Consider the following 21727-nt stretch of genomic DNA (forward strand, 5'->3'; position numbering starts at 1 on the left):
GGATCAAAGAGTTTTCATAGAAGACAGCAGCATGGAGGTAACTAAAGGCCAAGCTTAAATGGTAGGAAGAATTTATTCTGCAAAAGACCTATAGGTTCTCGTTTTTTCTTTTTAAACTGGAGATGAATAGAAAATAGTATAAAATGACACTGCAGTTTCATTTACCATAGCCAAGACACAGAAGCAACCTTAATGTCCATCGACAGATGAGTAGATGAAGATGTGGTTTATATATACAATGGAATATTACTTAACCATAAAAAGGAATGAAATCTTGCCATTTGCGACAACACAGAGGGAACTAGAGGGCATTATGTTAAGTGAAATAAGTCCGAGAAAGACATATCACACTATTTCATTTATATGTGGAATAAAAATACAAATCAAACAAAAAGCAAAACAGAAAAAAGATTCAGATACAGAGAACAAACTAACAGTCACTCGAAGGGAGGGGATTGGGGAGGATGGATGAAATAGGGAAGGGAACTAAGAGGTGTCATCTTCCAATTATAAAATAAATAACACCCAGGGGTGTAAAGTATACCATAAGGAATATAGTTAATAAAACTATAATAACTTTGCATGGTGACAGATGGTAACTGACTTATTGTGGCAATCACATCATAATGTATATAAATATTGAATTACTATATTGATACTAACACAACTATTCCTCAAAAAAAATTAATAGGAAGTACATACAAAGAAAAAAAAAAACCTTAAAATGGAAGACTCTATTTCTAAAATAGGGTAACATTTCTTTTATGGGCCATAGATCATGTTAGGTAATTTTATCTCATTCAATACTCATATACAAAATAAAGATTATCTTCATTTTACAATGGGGTGCACAAGCTCAGAGATGTTAAATAATTTAAACAAAGTTACACAGTTACTACAATAGCAAAGGCTTGATTCTATTCAGGCGCTATTTGCACAAAGCCATACTCTGCCCAGGATACAATCCTGCCACTGGTCTAAAGCACTTTCTAAGAAGCTGCTCAGTGACTCCTGGACTCCTTACACTTCCTGTCTCAATACTGTGAATATCAACAGATTGTGTTGAAGTTTCATGTCAAGAAAATTGAAAAGTTGAAAAAAAATAAAATGCAATCCATAACTGCTGGTCAGAGTACTCATGCAAATAATAAATATTGACAAGAAAGGGAAGCTAAGAATGTAAAACACTGAGGACTATTTTAATGAGATAGTAGAAGCAATTTTCTTTTTTATTTAGTCATTGACTAAACAAGGAACAAAAGCAAAAGATTCTTATTTTTACATTAGAAAATGGTATCTGATTTTTTTTTCTTTTACCAACTCTTTACATCCAATCATTAAGTACAAAGGCTCCCCCAGTGACTCCAGTGACCCCTCAGCAGTAGCTGCTTTCTCTCACTTCTCCAACTTTCTAGTCATGTTCATCAGCTCTTTCAGCTACTGTCATGGCTTGGTTTTGTTTCTTAATGTTTTTCTTAAAGAACTGTATTTTTTTTTTAAGATTTTATTCATTTATTTGTCAGAGAGAGAGAGCATAGGCAGGGGGAGCAGCAGGCAAAACAGGCAGAGGGAGAAGCAAGCTCCCTGCTACACAAGAAGCCCAACGTGGGACTTGATCCCAGGACTCTGGGATCATGACCCAAGCCCAAGGCAGATGCTCAATTGACTGAGCCACCCGGGTGTTCCAGAAGACTATATTTTTTACATCAATTTTAAATTCCTAGCAAAATTGGGCAGAAGGCACAATGACCCCCTGCCCACACACACATGCATCACCTCACCTATTATCAACACCCCCTCACTATCATGCTTTTTGAAACTTCTTTCTCCCTCTACCTAATTCATGTTTTGCTTGCTCTGCTCAAATCCTTTCTCTCATTAAAATAGAGAATGGAAGAAATAAATGTGAAAGGCTAAATCACAACACTTTAAGAGGATAATATAGGATTATAATTACTTACCCTTGGCATATGGGAAAAAAGCACACACCGTAAGGTAAATTGTGATGGACTACAAGCATGGAGACAATTCTCCACCCCTCCATGTAGACACTGCTCTTTTTGATGTGACTCTGCCACCCCTCCAGCAATTGGGGGAGTCTCTCTTCCCACCCCTTGAATCTAGGCTGGTCTTAATGGCCCACAGGGTGTAGTGGAAGTGACACTGTGCTAATTAAAAGCCTCCATCTAAGGAAACTTTGTACACCTCTGCTCAACTCTCTTGGAACCCTCTGCTTTCCATGTCAACATGCCCAAGCTAGCCCACTGGTTCATCAGACCTCTGGCCCAGTCCCCCACTTACTGTCCCAGTGGTCAGATGGCCAGCCCACAGAAGCAGAGCTTTCCTGCCCTCTATGCAGGAGCTCATCCAGACAAGCCGAGTCCAGACCGAAATAAATAAAAGGCTGCTCTTTAAGTCACTAGGTTTGGGAATGATTTGTTACAAAGCCATAGATAACATAGAAAGATTAATGGAATTTGTGTTAAGCTTTAAAAATTTTTAAGACATAAAAAGAGTGAAGATAAGCACATACTCAGGAGGCATAAATAACAGCTATAAATCAATGAGGCAGAAATTCCAATAAAAAATTGAACAGAACACTTGAATAGGCCCTTCACAAAAGGAACTGAAAGAAATCTAAATGGCCTATAACCACATGAAAAGGTGCTCAAATTCATTAGCGACAGTAAGTAAAAATGAAAATCTCAATACCTCACTAACACTCACCAGACTGGCAAAAATTAGTCTGGCAAGCCCAGGTGTTAGAGGAATCCTTTGTGTGGGACAATAGAAATCCTTACATATTGCTGGTTTAGAGTAAAAATTGGGGGGCATCTGGGTAGCTCAGTCGTTAAGCATCTGCATCTGGCCAGGTCATGATCCCAGGGTCCTGGAATCGAGCCCCAGTCTCCCTGCTCAGCAGGAAGCCTGCTTCTCCCTCTCCAACCTCTCTGCTTGTGTTCCTGCTCTTGCTGTCTGTGTCTCTCTGTCTCTCTTTCACATAAATAAATAAAATCTTTTTAAAAAAAAGAAAGAGAGTAAAAATTGGAATACTTACTATTTAAGTACTTTGACATTTTCTAGTAAATTTTATGATATCCTACAACCCAGAAATTATCCTTCTAAGTAATTTCCAAGATAAATTCTTAACACATGGGCACTTGCAGACATATACCAGAAAATCTGTAACAGAACAATCACAATAATAGCCAAACACTGGAAAAAGCAAATACCAATCAAGCATAGAACTGAAAAATTACATTACACCCATGTACTATAGGGTAAAAACAACTATAAATTCACATGTCAACACAGATGACTCTCAAAACTTGGGCAGAAAGAAGTCACACACAAAAAAAATACAAACAGTATGGTTCTTTCATATAAAGTTCAAAACAAGCTACACTCTATTTTGAATTTCATACACAGGTCACGAAATTATAGAAAAGCAAGTGAGTCATTACCTCAAAAGTCATACAGTACCTACCACTGGGGACCAAGGACAGCAAGACACACAGAAAATGACAAAGGAATTAAAGGTATTTTAGTTCATAACCGAGTGGTAAGTCTGTAAATATTTGCTTTATGGTTCTTGTTTACAATGTAGATTTGCTTTGTATATCTCTGTATTTTTGCCATAATCTCATAACTAAAAATAATTTTTTAAAGATTTTATTTATTTATTTGACAGAGAGAGAGAGAGAGTGAGAGAGAGAGAGAGAGAGATATCACAAGTAGGCAGAGAGGCAGGCAGAAGGAGAGGGGGAAGCAGGCTCCCCGCTGAGCAGAGAGTCAAATGTGGGGCTTGATCCCAGGATCCTGAGACCATGACCTGAGCCGAAGGCAGAGGCTTTAACCCACTGAGCCACCCAGGCGCCCCTAAAAATAAAAATTTTTAAACCATAGAACCTAGCTATTTAGACCATTCCAAAGTAACTTTGTTTCTACTGTAATCCAAACAAACATCTAATTATTCTGACACCCTTAAGCTGCTCCCTCCACCTGTAACACTCCTTCCCCACCCCCACTGGGCTGCCTCCTTCATAACCCTGATGGCTCAGCCCATTCAGTCCTCCTCCCTACCATCCTTCCCCCCAGCCCTAAATCCCCCTCTATCCTATAGCAGCTTTATTTTTCTTCATGGTACTGACTACCGGAAACTACCTTATTTAGTCACAACTTACTCAGCGTCATCTGTTTTCCCACCCTACAGTATCCTGACAAGTCCCTGAGGCAACAACCAACAGTCTTGTGCTTCCTTATACCCCTGAAACAGGGACCGCAACAGGATTTTCCTTCTGCATTTCAAGCATTTATGTCCAGATATTACTGGTGTGTGGGTTTATCATTTTGAATCACTTTATGTTTTTCCATTTTGTTAATGTATATTTACTTATAAACACATTTTATATATAATATTCATATAAGATATAAACACTGGCATAAATCATACTTTTCCCCTCTGGAACTGTTTCCTGCAGTATTTTATCCAAATCACCAGGTGAGGTATACTTTAAAGACCATGTTTTGGGGTGCCTGGGTAGCTCAGTGGATTAAGCATCTGCCTTCATCTCAGGTCATGATCCTAGAGTCCTGCACAGGCATCCTGCTGGGTGAGGAGTCTGCTTCTCTCTCTCCCTCTGCCTGCCACTCCCCCTGTTTGTACTCTCTCTGCCAAATAAAATTTTTAAAAAATAAAATAAAACAAAGACCATGTTTCCTATGGCCAAGGCAGGATGCTCTTTAGAAAGTTAAAACTTAAAGGCACCAGTTTTTTAGCATTTCATAGTACCTAATTTCATTTTAGTTTAAAATGTTTGCAATAGCAGTTTAAATTTGGGTTCATTTGCACAGCTAATGTATTTCTTCCTATGTAAATAGCACACTTTTCTCTCTTATTAAGTCCTAAGTATTACAGTCACAGTAATAATTTATTTTAAAATAAATGGTTCTTCTTTTCTGTTGACTTCCTTCTGGTATTATTGGAGTTCATTACGCAAAATTTTTATTGTTTAAAAATTTGACCATACCAAACTCCATTCCTTTTAAGAATCACAAATTTAATCACATTTCCATCACTTTTCATTTTCTTCTCCGATGTAGTTTATACTTCCACAGCTATCTTCTGCCTCTCAAACATAACACAAAAATCGTAAGACGGTTCACCATATTTAGTACAGTCCATCAAACAAGCACAAAGATGCTCTGTGCGAAGGATAATGTTTCGTCTTTCCAGTATCACTGCACGTGAATCTCAACCAGTCTGTAGTTCTCAAGTTACAAAAGCTGGCCACATTCCTCCACTGGGGCGAAGATGGCGAGGGGCCGCTGGATGGGAATACCGTGACGAGTGCCTGCTCTGTGCTAACGGACTTACAGATACTACTTCACCGACTCCTTAATCAGCCAGGAGGGCAGGCATTGGTGTCACCTTCTTTTACAAATGGGTTAAGTTCAGAGATAGATCAGTGACTTGGTCAAGGGCACAGACCACTTCAGACGGCTAGTAATAAGTTCTGCAGGCAAAGGATCAACTCCAGACCCTCAAGCTTCTCCCAATGTCCTTTCCAACACATCATTCCAACTTTCAGAAGACGGGGTGTTATTCCTTTGCCCGGATCTCACCCAGTTATCAGAACGGTGCGAATAAAGATTTGTAATTAACGGGAAAATTCGCATACACAGGGCTCCATGCCCCGGTCCTCTCCAGCCGACTAATTCCAGAGCACTGAGAATGAAGTACCTTGAAGGTACAAACAAGCACAGCAAACGTAAAGAATTCATGCGATCTGTGCTCTTTCAAATGAACCTGCCCCTTCAGAGTCCCCCAGACTAGAACCTGTACATCTTCAACCCGCAGACAAACGGAAGAATGCACGGGCAACAGAACCCTTCCCAGGGTTAAGAGCTGTGTGGGAGATGAGTTCTTTTGGAGACCTTGTGGGTTTGAGATATAGGGCACCACGTGGACAGATGTGACCACAGTTTCAATCCAGGTTCGAACAGCCTCCAGCCTGTTGCTGGCCCAAATTGCTACAGCTCACCCTTGCTGATTTTAGAAGTGAGAACATTCCCCCCCACCCAGAATATCCACCCATTAACAGTTTTCAGTTAGGACTGTGAACTCTGAGACACATACAGACAGTTAGAAGAGGTGAATGGGAAGCCTCTCTGTTCAGGTTGCTCTAGCGTTCCTACACTTCGAGGCTGCCTTCTGCACGAGGTACAACCAGGGAAATGGCAGGCCCCACTCTGGTGATAAAGCCTGCGACTCCAGCAACTTCCCATACCATCGAGCAAAGCACGAACAGGGCCACTTGAGGAGATGTGGCAGCTTCTACACTTCTGGGCTTAAGAAGAATGAAACAGCAAATAAATATATCTTTCTTACTCATTAAGTCTGAGATTCAAGACTGCACACTCCATAGTGGATTCTAAATTAGCCTTTTTTTTTTCCAACGAGGCAAACTGCACCTAGATGTTCACATTCCTCTGCATGTAGAGACCTAAGTAACTGGTTATCAAATATGCAAACATTCTGCCAAGAGAAGCTCTGCCACCCTTTCTGCATATCAAAACAGGTACCAAAATTCTTCAACATTTTATTTAGAGAGGAACAGGGTACAGACTCTAAGAACTTAATATCTTTCATGCCAGATTCATGCCAAGGATATAATGCCGATGTTAATCCAACTTAACTCGGCAATGAAACAAAATTCCTCTAGGCCTGTAAACTGGCTTCACATTTTCCTCCTTCTTTTCCAGATTCACACAACTGGCGGTGGCACTATATCCAAGAATAGCACGATGGCCTCTCTGTACGAGTCAAATAAGAAAGTAAATAACTCACTTTGTAGATTTTTTAAATGATGCAAACATCTCATGAGCCCAAAATGCATTACTGGGCTAGCCGAGGCCTGAAGGCCAAATCACAGGCTGTTCTAGGAGCAGCTCAAGGGCCAGCCCCATCTCTGGAACTGTTACAGAAAGGCATTCCTGGCTCTGACTCCAATTCCAGCCTAACTGCAGTGTGCTTAGAGTGAGATCTTCTTACTCACAGAAAAAGCAGCTTCTAAAGTCACTAGAATATTCCAGACCTGAACTGACAAATCTATGGGGTAGAAGAAAATAAGAGGAGTCCACAAAGACGCATATGCCTTGGAGCAAACGCATAAACCGGGAGTACAAGACCCAAGACGCGCTAACAGACAACCAGATGCTGGTAGCCAAAATCATTGCGAACAACACGCAGGAAAGGGGTGGTCTGAACACTGCGGAGAATCCCATAGGCAGGTCCACACTGGGGACCACCACCCAATCTTCGCCACACTTTATTCCAAACTTCAAGTGTTCTGCACACATTCAGCAAATGTGCAGAGGCTACGCAGGCTAGGTTCTGTGTACAGAGAGAATCCCAGTCACTTCAGGCCATCAGATGAGCAGGGCACGTGACCATCACCTGGCCTACCAGCCTGCAAACTGTCTTTGGCCCCAGATAGAGTTGTTCAAAGAAAATCTTATTTACGGTGCAAACAGAAAAGTTAGCAGACAAGTATTTGTTTCCCACTGCTTCTATAACTAATCACCACAAACTTAATGGCTTAAAAACAACACAGATTTATTCTTATAGTCTTGGAGGTCGAAAGGCCAAAGTCGGTCTCACTGGGAGGCATTCCTCTGCGAGGCTCTAGGGGAACATCCATTTCTTTCCCTTCTCCAGGTTCCAGAGGATGCCCAAATTCCTTGGCTCAGAGCCCCCGGCCCCCAGTCACATCATTCTGGCCTCCGCTTCTATCACACATCTTCCCTGACTCTTTCAAGGACTACTGTGATTACAGTGGGCCCACCATCCTAACCCAGGATAATCTCACTGCCCCAAGCCCTTTAACTTAATCTGATCTCCAAAGCTCCTTTTGCCAAGTAAAATGACATATTCACAGGTTCCAGGAAGAGAAAGGGACCTCATTCTACCAACCAGACCTTCTAATGTCAGATACTCTCCTAACCACTTTATATTTATTGATTGCTTTAAGTACCCCAACCACTCTAAGAGACAGGTATTATTATTATTCCCACTTTACAGAGAAGAAAACTGAGTCACGCAGAGGTTAAGCAACTTGCTCAAGATTATACAACCAGTAAGTAGTAGAACCAAGAGATTATCAAACCTGCTCAGGTGGAGGTAAGATAAAGATCCCACTCAACTGGTCCCCATCTCCCACAAAGGGGTCCCCAATGAGAACTCACCCTGCAGAAAACTCAATCTGAAAATCACTGACAGTCTCTCACCTTCACTATACAGTTGGGAAAGGAAAGCGCAACTTTGAACACCGAGTTCAGTTTCACACACCTAGTTCAAGGTAAGCACTAACTAAAATCCAAGTTTTAGTACAGAATCCTGCTTTCAGGATAACCCAGTGTTGCACCTGTTAGGAAGGAATACATGGTCCAGCAGGGGGACAGTATGCCCCAGAGAAAGGCTGCAAAGGTGGGGTACATTCACACACAGATGGGGAAGGGGACCGAGGTGATGTGCTTAAGTATGAAAAAGAATATTAAGCTGAACACCCTCCCAAGCTCCACCCTCTCTGATTATAATTCATAGAGAATAAGAGCGGCTGAGGGGCCAACAAGCATTACAATAACAGAGCTGCATGCTGACGTTTGCATAGCTTGACATTTCCAGGGAAATACCTAAATCTGAGCATCAAAACCCGATGGTTCCATAGATTTACTTATTTGGCCACCGCTTTCGTTACAGTTTTAATCTGAATCTCTCAAACCCTCCAGTTATTACCATTGGTCCCCCTGCTCCCTACAGTCTTCTGCTCCTCTGCCTCACATACGTCAAACATCTGCGTGGCCCCTGGAGGCACTGGGATTCCAAGTCTGGGCCTAAATTAAAGAACTTTAGCAGGGAACATCATCTTAGAGACAACCTAGACTAATGACCCTATTTTACAGATGAGGAACTGAAGACACAGTGTAGAAGCAGTGTGGTTTATAAAAAGAAAGGCAGAGCTGGCTTGAAATATTGGCTCTGACATATCCCAGGTGTGGCTCTGGGCAAGATGCACCGTATATATCAGATTTCCCATCTATAAACTGAAAATACACAGAATGTCCCATCTAAGGAACATGTGACCTCTCACTTTCCCTTCGAGAGCAATATGCTTGAGCCAGAGCCTTCACTTCCTACACTGGCAGGTTTTGTGGCACATGACCCTACCCAAACTTCTCCAGGGCTGAGTTAAGGAAGATAGACAGGTGACCTAAGAACAGTCCCTACAGGCCAGGCAGAGACACAAACACGTGGAACATGTATATACGGAACTAAAGAAATGAAGTAAAGCCCACAAAATGTAAAACAACTGGCGGGTTTACGAAGGGATATGCAGATGGCCGTTAATCTATCCTTGCAACTCTTGTAGTAGATATTCATAAAACAAAATCATTAGCACAAAAGAATAAAATGATCACAATGTATTACAAAGAGAAAAACAAGGACACCCACACATCCCTGAATCAATGAACCATTTTGTTGTCCTTCCTCCCATCTACACTCCCTCACTCCTATACTTCCAGGAACCCAAGCGGCCCGAATTCCAGTGTTCCCTTCTCAGCATCTCATTCCATAGAAATATTATTCTATGCACCCACATTCTACTCATGTTGTGGATTTATCCAAATATGTGCCAGGCAGTGTTCTAGACACAGAGGTGAAATGAGAGGGGGTAACAGGCCAAGGCGAGACAGAGGAGTAGAAAGGGAGTCGAGAAGACAGATAATAAAACATAAACCACAGTCTGTTGGGAGCAGGTAATGGCCATGGAGAAACCTGATGAAAGGTAAGGGAAATGGGAATGCCTGGGGAGAGGCTGGGTAGATCTGAGTTGATGGTATAGAAAATATGGCACCAAAGCAAAGACCTGAATCATGCAAGGAGCTAGCCACACAGATAACTGCCTTTCCAGACAGAGGGACAGTCATACACAGACCTGCTGAAGCCAAGGAGGGACAGAGAAAGCAATAGGCAAGAAGGGCAAAGATCAGGGGGGCCAGTTCAGAAAGGACTTGAGTTTCTATTACGAGTAAAATGGGGAGCTCTGAACATTTAGCAGCATCACTCTGGCTGCTGTGCTGTAAACAGACTGAAGGTAGACAAGACAGGCAGAAGGAAAACAAGTTAGGAGGTTACTACCCTGATCCAAGGAGAGATGACAGTACCTCTTTAAAATATTTCTGGAAAACAATCTGAGGGGTTTGAAGTGGCGGGGGGGGGGGGGGTGGGAGGTTGGGGTACCAGGTGGTGGGTATTATAGAGGGCACGGCTTACATGGAGCACTGGGTGTGGTGAAAAAATAATGAATACTGTTTTTCTGAAAATAAATAAACTGAAAAAAAAAAACAAGAAAAAAAATTTCTGGAAACTGTGCCAACAACTGGTAAGACTCTGGGATCTCAACCTAGTGAGCTGAGGGATCTACGTGCAAAAACTTCTCCAAGAATAGCTATCACTTTTGAAACTTCTTGGCTTTGAAGCCAAGAAAGTCTGCTTTATAAGTGCTTAAAACGAGTAAGGTATTCTTGTTGCCAAGTTACGGGTTCCATTTTGCCCCCCCCCCATTCGTATATTAGAGTCCTATCCTTCAGGATCTCAGAATGTGACTTTATTTGGGGAGAGGAGGGTCTTTATAAGTGTAATCCAGTTAAAGCTGGATCATTAGGGTAGGCTCTCATCCAGTAGGACGGGTGTCCTTCTAAAAAAGGGAACGTTGGATGCAGACACATCGAGGGAAGACAAGGTAGAGCCGTGGAGGATGATGGCCATCAATAAGCTAAGGACAGTGTTCCATGCCACGGTGAGGGAAGCCTCCCACAGCGCCCAGAAAGCATCAGCCTGCAGACACCTCAGTTCTGGATTTCCAGCCTTCAGGGCAAGAGACAATACATTGCATACGTAAGCCACCCAGTCTGTGGTGATTCGGTATGGCCGTCCTAGCAACCTAATTCAATAGGATTCTTCTCCCCCCACCCCCAACTTTTTTAGAAAAATAAGGTGACCTGGGGTTAACAGTAATATAGGCGTAAGAACACTATTAGTAAGTACTGGTCTTACAGATCAGGGATTTAAGCTCTGTAGCAAAACAATATTATTCAAACATTCTGGTCACGGACTATAGTGAGCCGCCAAACAAAGTGGTTTCCAAAATGACCAAAGAAAGGGGAGACAAAAAGAAAAACAAAACCACATACAGGGGATAATGTCAAGACAAGCTACCGTGTTAACCACAGTACATGCTTAAAGCCCAAAGTAAACAGGTGTAGGGCGTGCGGTGTCAGGTGTTCTTGTGGTTCATGACTGCAAGCTTTCCCGCTCTCCTGCCATCAGAGCATCACCATGCCGCAGTCGCACGAAAGAAAAACCTAGTTGCCAGCCAAAGCTAAGGGTAACTATGTAACTCTCGTTCCCCTCAAATGCTTTAATCATCTGTTTCCTTTAAAATAACCTTTTTAAAGTAAAACAGGAGTCACTGTAAGGGGGAGCTAAAACCTCTTCTTTTGTGTCCCAAGATAAAACAGGATCACAAGAGTTAAAAGAAATGCCCCAAGAAACGACCCATGACTCATATCACTCACTTGGCACAGCCAAACATGTCATACAAACACCAGGATGTGACAGTTGCCCTGTGGAGTCTGTGACCCCCATTGGAAAGAGATCCCCATGACGTCACATACCGCATACACACTGAGGGGTCCAAATTACACAGTCCACAAGAGTTCCATGGAAGACAAACTCAAAAGAAATGTGAAAGTCATCAGGAAAGCCCAGCATGGAATGGGCAGCTTGAAGAGGGTCCAAATAAATGAGTTAAATTTGTATCACTTTAAACCACAGAGGAGACATTCCAGGCAGTAGGAACAAAATTGAGAGGAATCCTCCAGATGGGAATGAGAAAGACTATCTGTACTGCACTCCCTGTCTAAATTAGAACCTTCTGAAGACAAGAAATAAAGACTCAAATAATGAGAATACAATAGCAAAGAACCCAGAAAAAATAAGTAAACAACATGTCCTTACAGAGAGCTCGCAGCATAGCCTGCCATGGGATCTCCTCTCTGGCCCATTGCCATTAACACTACTTGGCTTCTGAGTGTTTACTTTTTTCTCTCTCTCTCTCATGTTCTCTGAAGTGGAGCTCTTACCTGCTTTTCCCTTGTTTCCCAAATTAAAATTCTCAAGAGAACAAAATGTATCCAGCTCATTTTTTTTTTCCCCTCAGAAGGCCATGACCGAAGTAGCTGTCTAGTGTCCCACCCCAAACAAGTCAGCCAGCTCAGGGAGAAGAGAGGAGGGAGATCCTGTGGGCCTCAGAGACCTTTCTCAGCAGCACCTGTGAGTAAAGCCATTTCCCCTTATAGCTGCTGTGAAGTAGGTAGCAAATGCCAAGAGTAACAACTTGGGTACAAAGCCAAAGAGGACAAAGTACTTCCTTTAAAGGTCAAAACTACTTCTGAAGACTTTACTATGTCAACCATAAAAATTCCACAAAATGCCCCTCAAGACAGAAACCAGTCCATCTGAAAAACCACAGTAGGCAGAACAGAAGTGTACGAGATGGGCCATTTTAGCCTAAGAAATTATGTTTGACATTAGGCAGTTTTAACAATCCTAATAGACTAGAACATGGGTTCGGATCCAGTGCTTCCAAACGGTGAAAGTGTGTACAACCATCCAACAGTTACACAGCTCGTCCCTGACACCGCACGCCCTACACCGTGTGCTGCTGGCTGTGAGGAAGATCTCTACCTGTATTAGTTCATTTAACCATCACTGTGCCCAGTTCGGCACACTTTTTGCCACCTTAGAGACATGCACCGGAAGACACAAATGGGTCACACTGAGTTAGATGCTAGAGCAAGGATTTGCTCCAGGTTTCCACCTAAATCGCCACAATACACTGCTGCTCCCCACAGGTAAAACTACGCAGGCCACAGATGGGCCACAAGATTTTTGCCTTACGATGCTTTTATAAAATATATGTAAATCATCAAAAGGTCTGGATTCTGTTGCAGCGTTAGAGGGGAAGTCAAGAATTTTTTTTTCGGGGTGCCTGGGTGGCTCAGTGGGTTAAGCCACTGCCTTCGGGTCAGGTCATGATCTCAGGGTCCTGGGATCGAGCCTCGCATTGGGCTCTCTGCTCAGCAGTGAGCCTGCTTCCCCCTCTTTCTCTGCCTGCCTCTCTGCCTATTTGTGATCTTTCTTTCTGTCAAATAAATAAATAAAATCTTTAAAAAAAAAAAAATTTTTTTTTTTCAAGGTTGTATGGGCATCTCCACTGTGTGGAGGACAAGCTGGTCTTTGCACCTGTGGTCACAGGCCTGGACCTCGGGAGCTCATGCGGGACCCACACTGTTCCTGGAAGGTGAACGGCTTTGGCCTCGCTGGGCTCTACCAGTCAGACTCTGACAGCATCAGACACATGAACACCAAGGAGCTCTGCAACCAGTGGGGATGGGAAGGGAGGACTGGGAGCTCCTGGACAGGGTCCTGCAAGCAGGCCTGGAAGTGGAGTTGCTCTGACTACAGAATTTCTAGCAACACCACTGCTACAGTGGTGGGCAACATAGGGCACAGACAGCTGGAAAGGCTCCCACATAGAAGGCCCTCGAAGACAAGGTGATGCCTCTCAGCTCACTCCCTGGCCGTCTACAGTGCTAGCTGAAGGCTGGGCCCTGAGCCTGGTTCCAGGGGCGCCCAGCAGAGCTTATCACAGGGCATGGCCACCACCTGTGCCTGGCCCACCAAGGCTACTGCTCCCTTCATGCCGCTCCCCAGAGAGGCAGGTTTCACAACTGGTTGGGGCCCAGGCTTGGTCTCTACACTGTATGCAATGATTTCTGGGAAATTTTGCTATAGTGATGACACTGTTTTCAGGATTTCCGAGAGTTCTACCTTTTATTCAGAATGAAATTAACTTTTTTATTTTGTTTATTTTAATTTTTTTTAGTTCTTGGGGGGAAAAAAAAACAAACAACAGCTTTGTGGACAGTCCCTAGGAAAGGAAAATTAAACAAGAAGGACAGGATAAGAAAGCTATGCAGAGGAACCCGCAGCCAACAGGAAGAAGGAAAGAGTAATTGGAAAAGCCACTCTTAGAAAACAAGTACCAGCCAGGCAGTCAGGTCTGTGAGGTATGCTTCTTGGTTTCCTGCTTCCTAAAGGGCAAAGTCAACATACACCAGGACCAGCAGGATCCGCACAGCAGGATCCGCACAACCCAAGCCTCTTAGAGCAGACAGACACAAGTCTGGGCCTCCTGAAAACTAGTCATGTTTAAAAAGGAAAGAGGTTTGGACACCTGGGTGGCTCAGTCAGTTAAGCATCTGCCTTCAGCTCAGGACATGATCTCAGGGTCCTGGTTTGAGCCCTGCAACAGGCTCCTTGCTCAGGAGGGAGCCTGCTTCTCCCTCTGCCTACTGCTCCCCCTGCTTCTGTTCTCTCTCTGACAAATAAATTAATAAATCTTTAAAAAAATAAAAAAGAGGAAAGAGGTGTTATATAAATAAACAGGGCACAGTCAACTTGTAAATCCTGAAAGCATGAGAAAAATACAGAAGTGCACATCTAACAGTTTAAAAGTCCTCCCGCCCCATCTTAAACAATGATTTTTTTTTAATGTTCTAATTTTCTGTATTTCCAAAATATTCCTCATCTAGCATAAACTACTTTTAGAATTAGGGGGAAAAAAAACAAGTTAAAGCCAAGACAAAACAGAAGAATGGATGGGCATGCCTGGGTGGTTTAGTCAATTATGTCATCTGCCTTCAGCTCAGGCCATAAACCCAGAGTCCTGGGATCAAGTCCATCTGGGTCCCTGCTTGGCAGGGAGTCTGCTTCTCTGTCTCCCTGTGCCTCTCCCCCTGCTTATGCACGGGCTCGCTCTCTCTCTCGCTCTGTATCAAATGAATAGGAAAATCTTTGGAAAAAAAGAGAAAAAAAGGGAAGGGAAGAGAAGCGAAAAGAAGAGAAGAGAAGGTATGGTATTTGGGGACAAAAAAGAAGAATGCATGATATCTGATCATAAGGATACACTGAGGTATAAGACAGCATGGCTGTGACGGTAAATTTTATGTGTGAACTTGACGGGGCCACAGGATGGCTGCATATGACATGAAATATTATTTCTAGGTATGGCTGGGAGATGTGTCCAGAAGACACTAGCGTATCAGTTGGAGACTGAGCAAAGCAGATGGCTTTCCCCAATGTGGATTGACATGATCCAACCACGAACAAACAAACATTTTTAAAAAATTAAAATTCACTAGTAATGAAAGAAGGAAAGAAAACCTGAATAGCTTTTCACCTGATGGCCAATATGATTTCAGTGAAATCAGTATTTGCAAGCATATGGGTAAATAACCTTTCATATATTGGTAGGAGAGAAGAAAATGAATCTGCAGCTACGGCTCACTGTTCCTCCTCTCTTCCTCCCCCCAAAAGAGGAAAGAATGGAAACAACCTGCCATGGCAGCAGACCCATTTCTTTTATATCTATTAAAAGAAAAAAAAAAAAAAGTAATATGTGTGCAACATTTCCAGAGAAAATGCTCAAGATAGTCAACATGACTACTGTTAATAGCTGAGGTCCCAACCTCTGAAAACTGACATACTTTACAAAGTAAGGTTAGTTGTCCCTCAAAAAAGCCTCATCACAAAGCTCCCTGGCCTGCAACACAGCACAGTGATTGAGAGTACAGGTTCTGGATGATGTCCAGACAGACTGGAGCTCACACAATGTGCCTGCAGGGACCAGATAGGTGGCCCTGAGCAGGCAGACATCCCTTCCAAGCTTTGCCGACAACTTGGGAAGAACACTGATTTTCATATAACAAACTGTAGTAAAGGAAAATAGTGAATCAAAAGATTACAACTTTATCCTGTCTGAATAAAAGAGTGGTGAAACCAATTTTTTTGAAAGGGGAAGTCAAGAGAGGAATCCAAGGTAAGGTGAGGAAACAACTGCATTTTAGGTATTTCACAAAGTAGCAGATGAACAAACAAATTCTGAAAGCAACTAAGATAAAGGTCAAGGCCAGAGATTCTCATTGTCAATTATGTGCAGAGAGGTAACTGAAGTGAATTCTCCTTGTCAGAAGGAAAAAAATAGAGAAAATCTGGAGCTGCAAATAAAGAAATGAACCATGAAGGACACTTACGATAGACAAAGGGGGAGGCGGAAGAAGACAGAGAAAAGACAGGGCCAGAATGAGGTAGGAGGGATGTGCAGAATCAGAGAAGACACAAAACTGGGAATGCTCAAAAGTGGCAAATGTTTTGCAAGGCTGGGGATTTGGCAAGAAGTAGCTCTCTGACAAATCATCCTGACTCCTCCCTTTCCCTTAGCCCCCTACACACCCAACTCTACATCTGAAATATCCCATGGATCTGCTCACTTTCTCAGTCTCCACTTCCCAAGAGACCAGCTAACATCCTTCATTCACCAAACTATGTTACAGAAAGTGTTTTTGCCACAGGGAGAGTTAGCACAAAAGGAAAGAAAAAGTTGAATTAGAAATGGAAAAGTTCCAAAAGGAAATATTGGATTTCATGTTCTACAAACCAATAAAGCAAAGATATAATCATTAGAAATTTAAGTAACCTAGAAACCCAAGGATCAAATCTGTAAATTACAAACTTGATTGATAGATACCTTCCAATCAAGCCTAAATTATACCTCAGCTCTGGACCATGACTTCATAATTCCTGAGAAAGGTTACAGGTAAATGGAAGTTCATTATTCCATTTGCCCAAAATTTTTTAAAGTTAACTTTTTTTGTACTTTCTCATCTTTAATCTTTATTTCCTTGATTTCAAGTATTTCTATGGTATAAATTGCTATTAATGGGCTGACTTTATTTTCTCTACTCCAACGAGTTTGATCCATAATTTTGGTTTAAATATTTTCCCCTCTTTTTGTGTGGCCTCTTTTTTGGATTATGATTTTGAATTTTGTATCTTCTTTTTTTTTTTTTTAAGATTTTTTTTTAATTTATTTATTTGACAGACAAGTAGGCGGAGAGGAAGGCAGAGAGAGAGAGAGGAAGAAGCAGGCTCCCCGCTGAGCAGAGAGCTGGATGCAGGGCTCAATCTCAGGACCCTGGGATCATGACCTGGGCTGAAGGCAGAGGCCTTAACCCACTGAGCCACCCAGGCGCCCCTGAATTTTGTATCTTCTTAAGTAGTCAAATTTTTCCCATTATTTTGAAGAAGCATCTTCAATCATATGCATGCTTAAACAGCACCCATCATTTACATCCCTGAACATTTTAGAAGAAAACTAAACTGACTATTTCCAATTGTCCTAAACTTTTTTTTTTTTTAAACTTAATTCTGGCATCTCTGAGTTATTCTGTTCCTTTGTTTCTCTTTCTGTACATTTTAAACCACAGTCTCATGTCATACCTTTTACTTAATACAACCAATCATCCCTACCATTTTTCTTTTTCACAAGTTTACCTATCATTTCAGAATTATCCTTAAAAGTAATAAGCATCTACTAATATGTGGGGTGTGTTATACAAAATTCACCCCTCATCCTTAGAATCATATGACAAAGGTAGATATTATGTCTTCATTTTGTAGACAGACGGTGGGTAGGGAAACAGAAGTAAAATAGGTCACAGAGTAAAACCGGAAGTTAGCCGAGGTCACTCTTGATTCCCAGCTCGTGATCTCCTCATTCCTAAATTCTGGTAGAATTACTTGCTCGCACACTAGACAGCACTGGGCTCTGGCGGTTTGACTGACATAACAAATTAGTGTAGCACTACCTCACCTTTCAAATCTACTTGAGGCTTGGAAATCTGAGAGCCACATGGCTAAGAACTAGGTGGCAAAGGAAGGTTTGTGGTGCCCTTGGGCAATGCTATTCAAGGTGCCAGCCCCTGAACGGTTGGTCACAGGGTCCCAGAGACCCAATAATTGGGACAAAACGTAAATTAACAGAGCACACCTGTTTAGTTTGGCTGACACTATTTTACAGCAAGACCTTTTTTAAAGATTTTCTTTATTTGGCAGACAGAGAGCATGAGCAGGGGGAGGGGCAGAGAGAGAAGCAGACTCCCTGCTGAGCAAGGACCCTGAGGCTGGGCTCGATCCCAAGACCCTGAGATCATGACCTGAGCTGAAGGCAGAAGCTGAACCACTGAGCCACCCAGGCGCCCCTACAGCAAGAACTTCTTGATAAAGGAAGTCAGCTTATCATAACCAAAAGTCTATGGACCAGCAGTAGCATTGACCTACAGCAGCATTTTTCGAAGTACCCAGAGCAGCATTTTTCAGTGCACCATCTGTGATTTAATGGGTGATAAAATCAGTACACTGAGCCATACCAGCATTTTTTAATAGTAGAGAAAGAAAATAGAGTCCTCTGGTTTACAGAGTTAAAGACAGGTAGAGCATTACAATTAGCTAATACAAAAACACTTTTGAACAAAAACAGGTAATTCTTGTAAGGTAAGTATAAAGGACTCATTGGGTGAGGGTATAAATTTTATAAGTGAATATACATTTCCATTGAGTGGAAAATATTGTGTATGTACAAAATTTATAGGCTTCTTTTTTTTAAGATTTTTTTAAAAATTTATTTACTTGACAGAGGTCACAAGTAGGCAGAGAGGCAGGCGGGGGGTGGAGGGGGGAAGCAGGCTCCCCGCTGAGCAGAGAGCCCGATGTGGGACTTGATCCCAGAACCCCAGGATCATGACATGAGCCGAAGGCAGAGGTCCCAACCCACTGAGTCACCCAGGTGCCCCTGCAGGCTTCTTTTAAGTATACTGAGATGGATTGGGACAGCTCTTGGATTAGCACTTTGTATTAGCACTGGATTTACCAGGCTTGTTATCCACTCTGTAAGCAATACCATACAAATAATATCATTAATTCTAACTTCCAGATTACTCTTTTGCTTTGGTTTTCTAAGAACTAGCTTTGCTTTGCTTCTTTTTTTTTTTTTTTGAGAGAGAGAGTGAGAATACATGAGCAGGGGGAGAGGGAGAGAGAGAGAAAGGGAGAATCTCAAGCATCTCCACTCAGTGTGGAGCCCAATCCCACAACCCCAAATCATGACCTTGAGCCGAAACCAGGAGTCAGATTACCAACCAACTGAGTTGCCCTGGTACCCCCTAAGAACTGGCTTTCTAAAAAATAAAGAGAAGCTGATAAATGAGTTCAGAAACACCCAACTTTTATATATCACATTCATACCTCCATACAGCAAAGGAGAAACCCCAAAGTATAGAAACTAGGCACTTGGAGCTATCTCTGAGAAGGAGAAACAGATTCCCAGAGATAACACGAAACAGCAACACAGTACAGCGATTAGGAGCCTCCATTCCTTATAGCCAGCTGCCCATAGACTACCTTTCCAGGTTCCTGCAAGCATCCAAGCCTGGATTCCTGACACGTGGTTTCTAACATGGGTAAGGGCTCCAGAGACAGATGTTGTGCTTCCTACTCTACAAATGAGGGAACGGGCATAGAAAGGGTAAGTGAAGATTCAAATTAAGAAATGTCCCCTCTCCACATGAATACCCAACTTTTGTATCAACATGGATGAAACTGGAAGAGATTATGTTGAGTGAATTAAGTCAAGCAGAGAAAGTCAATTATCATATGGTTTCACTTATTTGTGGAGCATAAGGAATAACAAGGAGGACATTGGGTGAAGGAGAGGAGAAGTAAGTTGGGGGAAATCGGAGGAGGAAACAAATCACGAGACTGTGGACTCTGAGTGACAAACTGAGGGTTTGGGGAGAGGGGTGGGGTGAGCCTGGTGGTGGGTACTAGGGAGGGCACATATTGCATGGAGCACTCGGTGTGGTGCATAAACAATGAATTTTGGAACACTGAAAAAAATTTTTAAAAGTAAAATTAAAAAAAAAAGAAATGTTCCCTTTCCATACATGATATTATACAGAGCATATAAAACAGTTATTTTTTTATACAAGCTTGCTTTTAAGTTTTTAATTTTTAGGCCTTTTTTTTTCTTTTTTTCTTTAAGAGAAAACATTTCCAACATGAGTAAGAAAGCTTGGGGCCACTGTGTTTAGTTTGCACTACATTTTAAAAGGATGCTGGCAAAACAAAACATCCAAGAAAAGTTATCAGGATAATGGGGATTCCAAAAACCCTACCAATTAAGACAAAAATCTTGGGAAGGTTCCTGAATTTTGAGGGACATTAATTAAACCAGTTCTTAGATTCACCACACATGGTCCTAACAGACTCATCTAAAAGCCAATATAGGTAGAAGCTAACAGGAGCAGATCTGATTTAAAGTAAAGCAGAACTTGCGAAGTGTAATATAATGGGCTGTCTCACAGAGCAGGCAATTATGAGACATCACCCTACTGGTATGGTAGCGACACCCTGCTGAGAGTGGGACTTCAGAGCCGTGGTCCAAAAAGGTCCTGCCCTGTGCAAACACTTTTTTTCCAAGCCAATCAACAGCTGGTGAATTACTGGCACTAATACTTTCCTAACTTTATAGCACATTGTGAGAATACACACATAATGGATTAAGTAAGACAGGTTTGAAAATTTAACCATCCTACTGTATAGGATTTTTATGAAAGTTGACTCCATATTCTAAGCAGCTGATTTTAGTATATGGATTGCCTATGGTAGAGTTTTATCATGAGTGACTGCAAAAGTTCTCCAAAGCCCAATGTTAAATTCCTCTCTTCAGTGCAGAGATTCTACTTTCCAAAAAGACTGCATAAGTAGGGAAGAGGGAAAAAAACACCAAAGCAGAAAGAAAGAAACTTAGTATACAAGGGGTGGAAAGGAGGCAGAAATGCCCCCCCCCACCAAAGACCCCTTCAGTCAGTCTTCATGACACAAATGACATTAAAAAGAGCCAGTGTATAGCCCTCCTCATTGTATCTCATTCTTGCTGTGCCTCAAGGAAAGGTCCCAGGGGAAGAAGTAGATGCTTCCCATCTCAGATATCCAAAGAGTCCTGGCATCAGTTCAGTTCTGACCCTATCTGCTCTAAAGCCCTGGAGACGTCAAAAAATTTATAAACAACTGAACAGTTAACATCTGGGTTTCTCCATTTCTCCAGTTCTGAGATGTAGGAAAAAGCGTTGTGGGGAAATACTGTGAGAAGTAGCTAGTCTGTGGAGTACACAAAGATTATCTGATAAAAACGCACAGAGGTAGGGCCCCTGGTTGGCTCAGTCAGTTGAGCTTCTGCCTTCGGCTCAGGTCATGATCCCAGGGTCCTGGGATCCAGACCTACATTGGGCTCCCTGTTCAGCAGGGATTCTACTTCTCCCTCATCCCTCTCCTTCCTGCTTGTGCTATCTATCAAATAAATAAAATCCTTTAAAAAAAATCTTAAAAGGCACAGAATATTAAGCAAGGATGTTAATTTGTTTGGATAATGCCACCAATCTTAATTGTATTTTTTATTCTTTTTGAAGTAGAATATGAATGGTGATGATAACCAGTGATGGAAAGTTTTTGTAAGAAGGATCATTTTATAAGGTCATTTGGATATTTTATAGCAAAGACAGGAGGTATGTTATTTTAGACTTTATTAAAAATTTTCAGTTTTTAAAATGGGGACAAATATACAGCATGTCATTCAATCTCAGTCAATATAATTTAAAATTGAATCTTTTACCTTGCATTCTGACAGGTTTTTCATTTGGGGTG

At 42.1% G+C, this 21727-nt stretch overlaps 1 protein-coding gene across 1 annotated transcript in view; it reads right to left on the minus strand.

The window, feature by feature from the left end:
• Window positions 1-21727, minus strand: part of ARHGAP10 (Rho GTPase activating protein 10) — a 324116-nt gene that overhangs the window by 238146 nt on the left and 64243 nt on the right. The window lies entirely within an intron of this gene.

The sequence above is a fragment of the Neovison vison genome, chromosome 11 (genome assembly GCF_020171115.1).
Source record: "Neovison vison isolate M4711 chromosome 11, ASM_NN_V1, whole genome shotgun sequence".
Taxonomy (NCBI): domain Eukaryota; kingdom Metazoa; phylum Chordata; class Mammalia; order Carnivora; family Mustelidae; genus Neogale; species Neogale vison.